This window comes from Theropithecus gelada, chromosome 1, assembly GCF_003255815.1.
Source record: "Theropithecus gelada isolate Dixy chromosome 1, Tgel_1.0, whole genome shotgun sequence".
Classification (NCBI taxonomy): Eukaryota; Metazoa; Chordata; class Mammalia; order Primates; family Cercopithecidae; genus Theropithecus; species Theropithecus gelada.
Window position 1 is genome coordinate 11,588,948 of NC_037668.1, and position 13,500 is coordinate 11,602,447.

General features: G+C 45.0%; 1 pseudogene; it reads left to right on the forward strand.

Annotated features, from left to right (window-relative positions):
• Positions 1 to 1,082: 1,082 nt before the first annotated feature.
• Positions 1,083 to 8,718, forward strand: LOC112634277 (annotated as a pseudogene).
• The last annotated feature ends 4,782 nt before the right edge of the window (positions 8,719 to 13,500 follow it).

The window sequence follows — 13,500 nt, forward strand, 5'->3', positions numbered from 1 at the left end:
TAATACATATAAATTACACCTTGATTTTTTAAAATAGAGGAAAGTGTTTTGGGGAGCTTATGGTAGTGATACTGGGCAGTTGTCAGGCATAGACTACAGAAGCATTCACAGCATATTCGGTTCAGGAATTTGCTGAGAATGGTTTTGCAGCCAAAAATACAGGATAAGTTCAAACATCTATGGTAAGAGTCATTGGGTCATACAACCAGAAATCCCCACTCTTGTGGTACAGGCCATATAATTAAGCAGTTATCACTAGACAGCTTCCCTCCAATGACGTTCTTTGTCTAGGAATCCAAAGCTCTCCAGGGGAAAATTGCAATTGAGGTTTTGGATATATTGGGTAGGAGAGAAAGTCACCTCACATAAAACTTAGTGATTGGAGCTGTCAACATTTCTAAACCTTGCAACACCTCAAATGATAGTCTGAGAGAGGAGATAATGGGCTAATGTGGATTTCCTCCCAAATGTATTTACTGCGCAAGGTCAGAGTTCACATTGCACTTGAAGAGTTCTCCCAGTCTACTTTAACTTCACAGGTTGCAGATCCCAGAGCTGGTATCAACTGACCAGTGTTCTGTTAAGTCTAAACCCAAGACTCTTCATCACATTGCAGCCTTGAATTTCTCTTTCTGTTCCTGGGAGATTAAACTTCTCATTCTGTTCCTGGGAGATAAAACTTAAAGGTCACTGTTCTTCTGAGTAAAGGGATCCTGAAGGAGCAGAGAGCAATGAGTTTGTGGCAGGAGTTCATGGTGATAATGACTGAGCCAGAAGCCACAGTGCACAAAGCTCCAGGCTTGCCTCAAAGGATGAGGTGACCAGCACCCTGACTACTCTCTTCAGCTATTAATAATCTAACTAATGGTTAGAGCTTTTTCATTTTCTTGCAGCTACTTCTAGCAACGGTGGGATATGGAATTTTTGCAAAAAAAAATTGGGTGGAAGTAAAAAGGCATCTGTGTGAGTGTATAAATATCTGATCTCCCTTTTTAGCCCTCTCTAGGGTCACCATAGAGTAATATCTTCTCCCTAGCATCTTCTGTTTCCTGGCGAGTGTTTCCTGCTACCTTGGATTGGCCATGACAGGCTGGAGCTGCCTTGTGACAGGAGCAGGAGGGTTTCTGTCAGAGGATCATCTGCCTGTTGGTGGAGAAGGCAGAGCTGAAGGAGATCAGGGCCTTGGACAAGGCCTTCAGACCAGGACTGAGGGAGGAATTTTCTAGTAAGTAAATTTGAGTCATAGTTGTGTGGCTCCAGCTTAAACCCTGTTGTGTGGGGAGGTGGACCTTGTCTAGCAAGTTACGGAAAGTTGTAGCCAAATCTAAGCCAATCCCACATCCAAAGTCATTAAAAAGGAAACATTAAAGAGTATTAAATGTCATAGTGTGAAATATACTGAATGGGGTGTCCAGAGACTGGATTCTGGCCCTGACCCAGAACTTGAGAGGCAGCCACCTCAGCCTCCAGGCCTCTTTTCTTCTATTAAGAAAATCCCACACCTGTTCTCTTTCTTGTCTATAACTCTTTTATGTCTGAAGCTTTTTGTCTTGGCGATTGCTTTGCAACATTCACAAAGGACACCATTACCCTAAAGACCTCACCAGTGGGTCCTGCCTCTCTAGACTGCGCTGGACTTTGTTTTGTTTGGAAGCCTCCTTAGGATTTTTAGTGAAGGGAAAATAAAAGGGAACGAAGGTAAAGATGAGTGTGTAAGTGTTTGTGTGTGGGGTGTGTGTGTGTGTGTCAGAAAGAGAGAGAAAAAAATGAGGAGAAGAGAGAATGAGAAAGTCAGTGAATGAATGAGAAAGAGAGAGAATAGGAGAGAGAGAGGGCATCGGTGAGAGAGAGAGAGTGTGCTCAAGTGCACAGTACAAAGCAGAGACAGAGTAAGAGGCAGTATGAGGTCGGACATGCCTCATTTAGATTTCTTATAAATGGCTTTTAAAAAAATAAACAACAACAACAACAACAACAAACATTTCTCTCTGTTGCTCAATACCCCAAAGAAATTGATGGCAGAATTTGCTGTAGCAACTCCTTGTGCAAAAAAAACCCCATGAGGAAGGTACAAAATGGGTCACATCTAACTGGACAACGAACCCATCAAGGTCTAGAAACATAAAGTTACTCACCAATGCCATCTGATCAATGTACAGCAGCGCTCAGGCCAGAGCTTCCTTCCAGAGGCTCCATCACTTGGCCATTGGGTCGATGCTTGGCAAAGTGGGTCTTCAGTCTCTCTCTTTGCCTCTCTGTGTGCCCCAAACCAATTCCTTGTCCACCTCCCCAACCCAGGGGATTGGGGGGACTGTGTGTCTACATGTGGGCTTTGGCTGCCCAGAGGGTCCTCCCCTGCCCACAGAAAAGCTCCCACTTGACAGCACTCAGAGACCACACCCAACAATCTCTTCTTTCACTCTCTCAGAGAAGAGTGGCCTCTTCAAAAGTCCCATTTCCTCCACCTTCTGTTTTAATGGTGTCTTTGATAAACAAATATTAACATACGACCAATATTAAATGTTTGTAATCTTTATATCTCACCAATATTCGCGCTCTAACACCTGATACCGGAAAAAAAAAATAATGCTCAGCCTAAGGGAACCGTTCACCTATGGTGAAAATTCAGAAGGTATAATGAATGAGTGGGGGCCTGCATGAAGATAAAAACAGAGAATCTATTCAGTGTTCTTTCTGTGTCAGGCACTGTGCTAAACATTTTGCATGTGTCGACTCATTTGCTCCCCATAACCACCCTATGAGATCGGTTTTTTATCATCTTCCTTTCTTACAGATGAGGAGACAGTCAGAGAGAGGTTAATTAACTTGTTCAAGGTTCCACAGTTAGAATATGGTAAATCTGGATTTGAACACACGCAGTCTAGTGCAGCATTTGTGTGCTTAAGCAGTAGTTAGTCTAGCAGCTTCTAGAAGGAGGAAGCTATAGCTCCATCAACAAAGTCCCCTTTCCTGGTGCCTCTTGATCCCTGCAAACTTGTTTGCAAACAGTGCTTTTCTCGCCGCTTTGGACTTCTTCCGCTTTGAAATAGCAATTTCTTTGAGCCAGTCTGTCTAAAGTCGGCAACAAAGGAGAAGCAGAGGAAGGCAGCAGAGAAGAGAGAAGAGGGGGAAATACAAACAGAAAATTCCACTCTCAGGCTGTTACCACGTCTTCCCAGCAGCCTCTTCCCTGGCTCCTCGCACTGCAGGCCCTTGTTGGAGGTGCCTGACTATAGGAAGGGGCTGGGAGTAGACAAAACATGGCACAGGCATTAGGAGAGTAAATGGTCCCGCCTGTACCCCAGGAAGGAATTTCTCCAGCCTTGAGTTTTTCACCTGAATTTCACTCTTACAATTATTTGGCCTTTGTTGCCAATTTCAGTTAAACTGCCTTATTCTTACTCTTTCTCAGAAAAGTTGATTCTAAACAGCCGGTCCTGCACCTGAGGTACAGAGTACAAGGCTTGAGGTAAGGTGGGCAGGTTTGAGCCTTACTAGAAGCCTGACCTTAGATCTGTCCTTTAACTTATCCGAGCCTCAGTTTCCTCACCAATAAAGTGGGACTCAAAATACCTACCTTACTAGATAGCTGTACAGGGAAAGAAGCAAGCTGTGGGCTGTGTGCAGATTATAAAGCACAAATGAGTGTAGAGTATTTATCTGAGCTCCATGTAGCATGGTGTTCATTTTGGGGCTAATTCCAGCTGACGACTTTACTGGCAGCGTCACTTCCTGTGGATTTCAGAGAAGCCTGAAGATACGGATGTTATATCCACTGCCCTTGGCTAGACACTAGACATCTGGGATGTTAGTTCATCGGTGGCTAACTCATTTTCAGCGTTGCTATCTGCTTTTGATGATATCTGATAAGAGTTTTTCAATGAAATTCATCATTTACGCCCATCCTCAATTTCCTAGTAATGGCTCCTCTCTCCTCCCAGTTGCCCAAGCAGGAAACCACAGGGGTGATTTTATCTTCTTTTCCTCTCAGCCCAGATCCAATAGGTACCAGGACCTTCAAGGTAAGGTCTGAAATTCATACCTGGTGTATATCTCCCCTCCTCTGCTTTCACTGCTGGACTCTGGTTCCAGCCCTCATCTAAACATTGGCACAGACATTCTGATTAATCATTTGATCACCTGGCTTTCTCATATCACCTGTATCTGTCCATTTTATAGCCTCAAGCCAAGGTTAACTTCCTACACCACAACTCTGCCTCTGTTTCTCTCTCTCTTTTTCTTTCCTTCTTTTTTTTTTTTTTTTTGAGAAAGGGTCTTGCTCTACCCCCCAGGCTGGAGTGCAGAGGTGCAGTCTCAGCTCACTGCCACCTTCACCTCTTGGGCTCCATCCATCCTTCATCCATCTTTCTGCCTCAGCCTCCTGAGTAGCAAAGAGTGTAGACAGATGCCACCACCACACAGGGCTAATTTTTGTATTTTTAGTAGAGACGGGGTTTCACCAGGTTGTCCAGGCTGGTCTCCATCCTCCAGGCTCAAGGCATCCACCCACCTTGGCCTCCCAAAGTTCCAAAAATTGCTTATTTATATTTGCAATGCAAAAAGAAATAGGCATGAGCTGCCACATCTGGCCTGTTTCTCTTTTTATTCCATATATCAATAAGCATTTTTCTTTGACATGATGCTGCAGACCCAAAATCATGATTGCATATATGATTCCTCATTACCTATAAAATTGAATTCACTTTTTCCCTTTTATACCCAACTCTCCACAATCACCCTAGGCTCCTTAAGAAATTTGGTGAGTCTCTCATGACTCTAGCAATGCTTATATTCTAGGCACACCTGACAGGTCATTTCTCAGATTACTTTTCTGAAATGAGACATGGTAGAAACAGATGTTTGCTTTCCTAGTAAACTGCTACAATGCTGATTTCTGTGTCTTTGTTTGCTTCTTCTTTCCGTGGAATGTACACCCTCCACTCTAACACCCCACTCTAACCATCCTCGAACACCTGTGTAACATCACCTTTATCAGAAAACTTCCCAACCAGATCCAGAAATCATTCCTATGACCTGACCTGTGTTCACACAGAGCTCCAGAACAAGACCAAGCTGACAGTGCTGGAAGGAGACATTCTGGATGAGCCATTCCTGAAGAGAGCCTGCCAGGACGTCTTGGTCGTCATCCACACCTCCTGTATCATTGATGTCTCCGGTGTCCCTCACAGAAAGTCCATCATGAATGTCAATGTCAACGGTACGGTGGCCTGGGGAGGAGATGGACCAAGGTGGGGAAATGAGGATCAGAAAGAAGGGCAGGAAGGAAAGAGAAGTCTCTCCACTGAACACCTGCTGTGCTCTGGGCCAAGTGCCTTTGCTGATCACTACCAACTGGGGGAACTCAAGGCTGCTATTTTCAGTTTCATAGATGAGAAAACTAGGACTGAGCAAAGACAAGCAACTTGTCCAAAGTCCCACAGGTGAGTAAGTAGGTAAGTAGGAGAGTTCAACTTTAAACTCACTCCTGTGTGACTCCAAAGGCTGTGGAAGCTCTTTCTAATGTGGCCCCAGTCAAAAGTCAATTAATCTCTGACTTCAGACTCTTGAAATCCAGTTACCCCTTGGCTCCCCAGACCAGAATCAGACCTTCCAGGTGTCACCATAGTCATCATTTTGAACCTTGTGTGCAGGCTGATGAGAACATTCAGAGCCCTCCTGCTCACCTCCAAGAAGAAGTCCTCTCAAGAGAACTAGCAAAGCTGGTTCACAGAGGTCTGTCAGGACAGAATTATCTAGCACATGCCTTCCCACAATATTTTTTTTAACAATAAGAGTTTCCCAGTGTACCAGAATGCAATCTGTTCAGCTCACCACAGGGTCTGCTATGACATAGCTGTTTCCAGCCAGGTGCCCAAAGTGCACCCTCATTCAATCCTCATCCCTTAAATGCTTGGTGGTCTTTCTGAATTGTCACTTTCCAACCTACTTTAAATTCAGACACATTTCCTTAAGGAATCTTCTAATGCACTCTCACTCTCTGATCTCCAGAGCCTCTTCAGCACTACAGCACCCCAACCTCCGGCCTGGCCCTCCACATTCAGTCTACTCAAACTCCTTTTCTTTTTTTTTTTTTTTTTTTTGACAGAGTTTCACTCTTGTCACCCAGGCTGGAGTGCAGTGGCATGATCTCAGCTCACTGCAATCTTCACCTCCGAGGTTCAAGCAATTCTCCTGCCTCAGCTTCCCAATGTAGCTGAGATTACAGGTGCCCACCACCACACCAAGCTAATTTTTTTTTTTTTTTTTTTTGTATTTTTAGTAGAGATGGGGTTTCACCGTGTTGGCCAGGCTGGTCTTGAATTCCTGACCTCAGGTGATCCACCCACCTCTGCCTCCCAAAGTGCTGGGATTACAGGCACGAGCCACCGCACCCAGCCTCAAACTCCTTTTCTAAAGCAACTAATTGCTTTTGAGTCGCCAGTGTCATCTCAAAAAACAAAAACAAACAAAAACAAAAAACAAAAAAAAAAACCCTTTCCAGTTGCTACTTACCCATACCTCTAAATACCTCTACAGTGAAAGGAGGATGCTAAGAGTAACCAGTTTTTTATTTTAATTCCTGCTCTCCACAGCTCCGTACAACAGGGGATATGAAATGACAGGGGAAGACATCTGTTAGATGTCTTCTAGATGGAAAGACAGTTAGAGACATCTGTTTCCGAAAACCATTATCACTCCCAGGCTTAGAAAATACTTCACAATGTTGATCAATTCCCCCTTGAAGGCCAACTAACTCCAAATTTTCTCCCTCATTGGATTAATTTTTAAAAACCTGAGACTGTCTCTCCAGAAATTCAAATTGCACAGAGACTTTAAATTGGGAGCCTCTTTCCCAGGGAACACACAATCAAGAAAAGAGTGTGGGTCTCCAGCATGTTCCCACAACCCACGGTTTGCTCAATGTCCAGAGATGGTCCTTGTGACAAAGTTTTATTAGTACTCAACAAAATGAGAAAAATATGAACAATTTCATGTATATTGAAGAGTGTATATTGCCTGCATACTATGTATTTGTGTGTGTATCGTGTGAATTCTTCCACTACCCTTTTGTGCCTAAGAACTGGGATTAGCCACACACTCAGAGTATTTTTAGATTTTAAATGATCTGTATTTAATGGTATTGATGAAAAATCATAATTATTCAATGTCTACGTGACAAAACAAAAAGTGATAACCCGAGGTCATTTTCCAAAATTAAGGTACACACACACACAAACACACACACACAGACACATACATGAAACCCAAAAGTCTAAAAATTCTTGCTCTCCAGAACCCACATGTCAGTTTCTTTTCATCTTTGTGTTTTTCCTGTGGTTGTAGCGTGGCCCAGTGTTAGTCAGAGCCACAGAAGAATGTATCCTGAGTCTGTTACAACCACTGCACTTGGGAGTGAGGAGTGGGGCACATGGATCTGTGTACGTGGTTGGACCCCCTTAGGGATATTTCCTGACACTGACAGTATGCTCTTTGTGGGCAGGTACTCAGCTCCTGTTGGAGGCCTGTGTCCAAGCTAGTGTACTAGTCTTCATCTACCCCAGTGCCCTAGAGGTAGCCGGGCCCAACTCTTACAAGGAAATCATCGAGAATGCCCATGAACAAGACTCTCTGGAAAACACATGGTCTGCTCCATATCCACACAGCAAAAAGCTCGCTGAGAAGGCTGTGCTGGCAGCTAATGGATGGACTCTGAAAAACGGTGATACCTTTTACACTTGTGTCTTAAGACCCATGTATATCTATGGAGAAGGAAGCACATTTCTTACTGCCAATATAAATGAGGCCCTGAACAACAATGGGATCCTGTCAAGTGTTGGCAAGTTCTCCACAGTCAACCCAGTCTATACTGGCAACGTGGCCTGGGCCCACATTCTGGCCTTGAGGGCCCTGCGGGACCCCAAGAAGGCCCTAAGTGTCCGAGGGCAGTTCTACTACATCTCAGATGACACATCTCACCAAAGCTATGATAACTTTAATTACACCCTGAGCAAAGAGTTTGACCTCTGCCTTGATTCCAGATGGAGCCTTCCTTTATCCCTGATGTACTGGATTGGTTTCCTGCTGGAAATAGTGAGTCTCCTGCTCAGGCCAATTTACACCTATTGACCGCCCTTCAATCGTCACACAGTGACATTGTCAAATAGTGTGTTCATCTTCTCTTACAAGAAGGCTCAGCGAGATCTGGCATATAAGCCGCTCTACAGCTGGGAGGAAGCCAAGCAGAAAACCGTGGAGTGGGTGGGTTCCCTTGTGGACCGGCACAAGGAGACCCTGAAGTCCAAGACTCAGTGATTTAAGGATGACAGAGATGTGCATGTGGGTGTTGTTAGGCGATGTCATCAAGCTCCACCCTCCTGGCTTCATACAGAAGGTGACAAGGGCACAAGCCCAGGTCCTGCTGCCTCCCTTTCTCACAATGCCCAACTTATTGTCTTCTTCATGTCATCAAAATCTGCACAGTCACTGGCCCAACCAGAAGCTTTCTGTCCTAATCATACACCAGAGGACAGACAATGTGATTTGCTTTTTCCAAATCTCAGTGGCTGATTCTGAACATTTGTGGTCTCTTTTATCTTGAGAGTCTCTTTTAACTACTAGAACTCCATTTCTCCTCCTAAATGAGAAAGGATTTCTTTTCTTTTAACTCTCCTGTTTCTTCACACAGTTCAATGAAACAAGCAATAAATGTTTTAATGCTTAACCTGGAGGGAGGTATGGTTTCTGTTAATACATACTTTCCTCCTTTCCCTTTCATTTCCAGGTATCACCATCTCCAACTTAGAAGAGTAGCATGAAACCGGGGTTGGGGGGGTGAGCAGAGTAGTGGGAGGGTCAGGAAGGGTGGTTGAAAGCTGAATAAGCTCTACCTTATTTCAGGCATGTACAACTTGAGCTACATATGACATACATTACCTCATTTAATACTCATCAGAAACCCGAGGCGGGGTGGCTATTTCCATTTTATTGGTGAGGAAATTTCTTCACAGTCAACTGATTAGTGGCTAGGCCTGCTATCAGGAAATTGGCCAAGAAAGTCCCTATGTTTCCACCAAATCAAACAGCCTGAACTGGCCTTGTCAGTGGTACAGCAGAGTACTGGAGCATGGGGTGCCAATCCTTGGGAGAGCCCTAGCTTACTTGGGTTACCTCCTTCTTGCATAGTCCCATGCAGGGGATTCTCTAGAACTCGGGAAATTCCCTGAGGGGCATCTGGAAGGGCTTGCATGCCTTACCAAATGGCCTTGAGCAGGGGAGAGCAAGCAAAAATGCATCCAGCCTCCACGAGCTTTAGTGCCAATTTCCTTGAAGGTCTCTAGGACACACCTGGCTATAAGTGTGTTGGCCATTCTGGTCATTAATAACCTTGCATTTCACCCTTTCAAATCTCACAATGAAGCCACACCATGGGTTCCTGGGCAAGTAAAGGGAACAAGTGTGAACTTCTTCAAAATATACCTCCTCTTCAGCTCAAAAAGTAAAAGTGTACTATCCCACATCCCCAGATTTAACTGCCTCTTCCTCTTTCTTTATCCTTCTCTCCTTTGAATCACATCCTTTCTTCCTTTATTCTTCCACCTCCTTAGCCACTTTCCTTCCCTCCATCTCCCTTTTAGTCACTGGCCCTCTTATTCTTCTCAACGTACCTGAGAAGTGGAGACAAATCAGGACAAGTTTGGGGACTTCAACGATGACATAGTCAATAACCAACCAAAGAAGCAACAGTAAAAAACAAACAAACAAACAACAAACAAAATCCAGTCTCAGGGACATCAGGGACAGAGTAGAACTGAAGCAGGTGAGGAGGTTGCTGTGGGGTCAGAGTGTGTGGAGGGGAAGCTGTCTCCCTCTGCACCTGGGTGTGACAGCAATGATGACAGTCACACCCAGGATCAAGATGGCTTCTTTCCTACACAGGAAGTTTACACATCATTAATCAGTTGAATTTGATTATCACAAAGGATATAGTATCAGTGTTCATTCTGGCGGGAAAAGAGAAAAACATTCTGGCCCAGATGAACAGGTTTCCACCACTTTCAAAACCCGGAGGAACCGATAATCAGCACTAGCATCAGGGCGGAGTGGCCCCAGGCAATGGGGTAAAGTGAAAAATGCAGCACCCTCCTTCCCCATCCTCTGCACAAAATGCCAAGAGCCAGCATCTGTCCAGCTCTTGAAAGGCATGCACACCATCCATATGTTAATGCAAAATTGTACGGGAGGGAAAGGAGGGTGGTAGAATCTGGGGCAAGAGCCCTTCCTCCTTGTTTTTCAGCCTGGTGAAACCCTACACCTATGAACCACCGGGGCAATTTTCACAGGGAAGGAAAGGGAAAGGACATATCTCCATCGGGCAGCAAGGAGTGGTCGAAGAGAGACGAGGGAATCGGATGGCTAGCATTCTCAACTGAACAAGCATAGAGGCCCTGTTGTGTTGTAGCCAACAATATGTGCCATCCCTTCTTACAGCTACAGGTGCCAGGCAGGCAGAGATCCTGCACCAAGCCCCACCGCACCTCACGTGATGCATCACACGGGAGCAGCAAAATCTCAGAGGGAAGAACAAGGAAACCAGACCCAGCGGGCACTTTTGGGTCCGTTTTCTTCACCTGGGTGGCTCTGCAAGGTACCTGGCAAAGGAATAAATGAAAGCACGGGCAAGTGCTCAGCCACCGGCTTAAGAGCTAGGTGTGTATAAGTACAGAGAATGGATCTGAGCTGAAGTCACTGGGAAAAGCCGCAGGAGCCCATGGGGCTTGAATGAGGCCTTGGATTCTTGGGTCCAGGCAGGGGGCACAGCCAGGGCAGTGGTTTGGAGGAGGACAAAGGGCATGAAGAGCCCCCTCAACTGCTGAGAAGCGTGTACAGAGGGCAGATGAGGAGCTCAGGTGCAAGATTCAGCCACCGACCAGACAGGCAGGCTCTGAGGGCCTGGGTGGGGTGTGGTACCCACAGTGGCCTGCTGAGGACTGGCAGGAAAGTGGTGGGAGGCCAATTCTTATGTGAAATCTTTTGATTTCTAAATATTAGTTACTAACTCTAAATTTGAAACAGCAGTGTGAAGACCAGCTTTAAGAGGGATGTGTGGGCTAGTGTTCAAACTGTACATGTAATATTTTGTATCTTAAAAAGTGGGTGGCGAGGTGTCAGCAGCAAATCTGTGCATTCTCAGTGATGTCCCAAATATACATTATTATATCATATTTTCAAATTTTCTGTGTGTTTAACACAGGTTATTTTTTTAAATAAATTAAATTTGGTTGGGGAATAATGTGCAAATTAACAAAACACATTCAAAGGCTGGACCCAGGCTTAAGGCCTCCGATTTTCCACTTCTGCTCCCAGTCTAGCAGTCCAGTGGGGGAGATAAAATACGAGACATGTTGGGTGCTGTGCACAGTAAATGTGCGGAGTGTCGTAACAGAGGATAGTGCTTCCGGATGATCCATTCCCCTGGAGATTCATGGGGTCCTTGCATTTGGGCTGGATATCAAAAGATGGGTAGGATTTCAACAGACAGGAATGTGAGTGAAAGTATTCCAGGCAGAAGCAATGCAGTCTGCAAAGACCCAGGTAAGAAAGGGATCAATTTTAGGCAACAATGAGACCAGACCAGAGAACACTAGGCCAGGGGAAAGGTGGAAGATACACCTAGAAAGACATGATGGGCATAGACAGGATCACCCAGGGTCACTTCTAGAGACACCCTGCCATCTTCCTTCTTTGACCTCAGAGTACGAGTCTGTGCCCCCCTTAAAAACCACTTTCACATACAACATGCCTCATGTTCTCTCAAAAATTTGACTCTACGGGAAAAGAAAGTCTCCTCTAGCTATGAATATTGACGGTGATGCTAAAAGCTGGGACATCGTTCACTATGCAATGGGAATTGTTCAGCCGTCCCTGGAAGATTACGATGGCAGTATTTTCTAGGATGGACTGAAAGAGATGAAGAGGATACTTCAAGAATCTAGGTAAGAAATGAAGGCCTGATTTATGCGTTGGTAACAAAACTGAATACAGGGGCAACTGAGGCAGGCCCAAGGCAGAATGACCTAGTTTAGACAGGACTGGGTGTGGGCACAGAACTCTCATGCACGCACTTTCTCAAGCCAGAAACCTGGATGGCAGCCCCGGACTCCTTCCACCTGTCATTCAGGGCTACCAACTTTACCTCCACAATGCCTCTTGCATGTATCCTCTTCCTCCCTGGTAAACATCATTCCTACTTTTACCCCCCCACAGGCCTCCCCACCTTGGAGAGTCACCCATGAAATCTATTTGCAGGAGTCCAGAGTTCTTTCCAAACTAGTCTCACCATGTCACTCCCTTCCTTAAAACCAACCACTGGGTGGAGCCCCAGGACCGTCAGGGTGAGCCTGAGAGCCTTAGCAAAACATATAGGACCTCTGAAGACCTGGGCCCTGCCTAACACTCCAGATTAATTCTTACCACCAATCCCTGTCCTATCCCCAGATTCTCCTAATTTTTGCCTCAACAGTTTTCCAAAAATCAGGGCTTCCTGCGTGCAGTATGCTTTTACATCTACCCATGCTAGTGCACGGCATTCCTTCTGCTTAGAAGGTGCCCAGCTCTCCTACCAGTGCATCCTTCCCAGGTTCTTCTTTTACATCCTCCATGCTTTGTGCATATCTAGTTGCACTGCCATTAATTTTTTATTTATATATCCTGTTCCCCACCCCTACACTGCCATGTCCTGAGGACAGTAATTCACCATATCATCTCTCTGTCCCCAGTGTCTGACACAAAATAGACACATGGGCTGATGGAGGAATGGACGGATGCATGGATGGATGAATGGGTGGATGCATGGGTGGATGGACGGATGGATGAATGGATGGATGGATGGATGGATAAAACACAAGCAAACAGAACTGTTAGAATGGAGAGAGGAAGAGATGGGGAGTCAGGGAGTAGAATGCTTTGAATGACAAAGCAAGAAAGAATTCAAAGATGACTTTTCAAGGTGTTGATGAACCTGAAGAACCTGGATTATCATGATGAGAATGGAAAAAAAGGGAAGCCACATGGCAGGTATGGGGTTGAGAATGAACTTATTTGTGTGATGTGAAGAGTGAATGTAGGAGTGAGAGGCCCATGAGCAGGGAAAAGGAAATGCTGATGAAGGTGAAGTCCAGCTGTCATGGTTATAAAGGGATTGGGAATTAGATCCAAAACCTGAAATCGTGCAATGCCTGGAGCATTTTTATACTACAAAAAAAAAAGAGAGAGAGAGAGAGAAAGAAAGAAAGAAGGAAAGAAGGAAAGAAGGAAAGAAAAGAAAGAAAAAAAGAAAAAAAGAAAGAAAGGAAGAGAGAGAAAAATTGCTTTTAAAAACTGAATTCAAAAGAGAGTTTCCCACTCTTAGGAGACTCACGTGAGGACCACTCAACCTCTCCGGGTACATGTGCTTCTTAAGACATCAGGAGACTCTGGGGGAAATTTGGGTGGGAGTTCTTT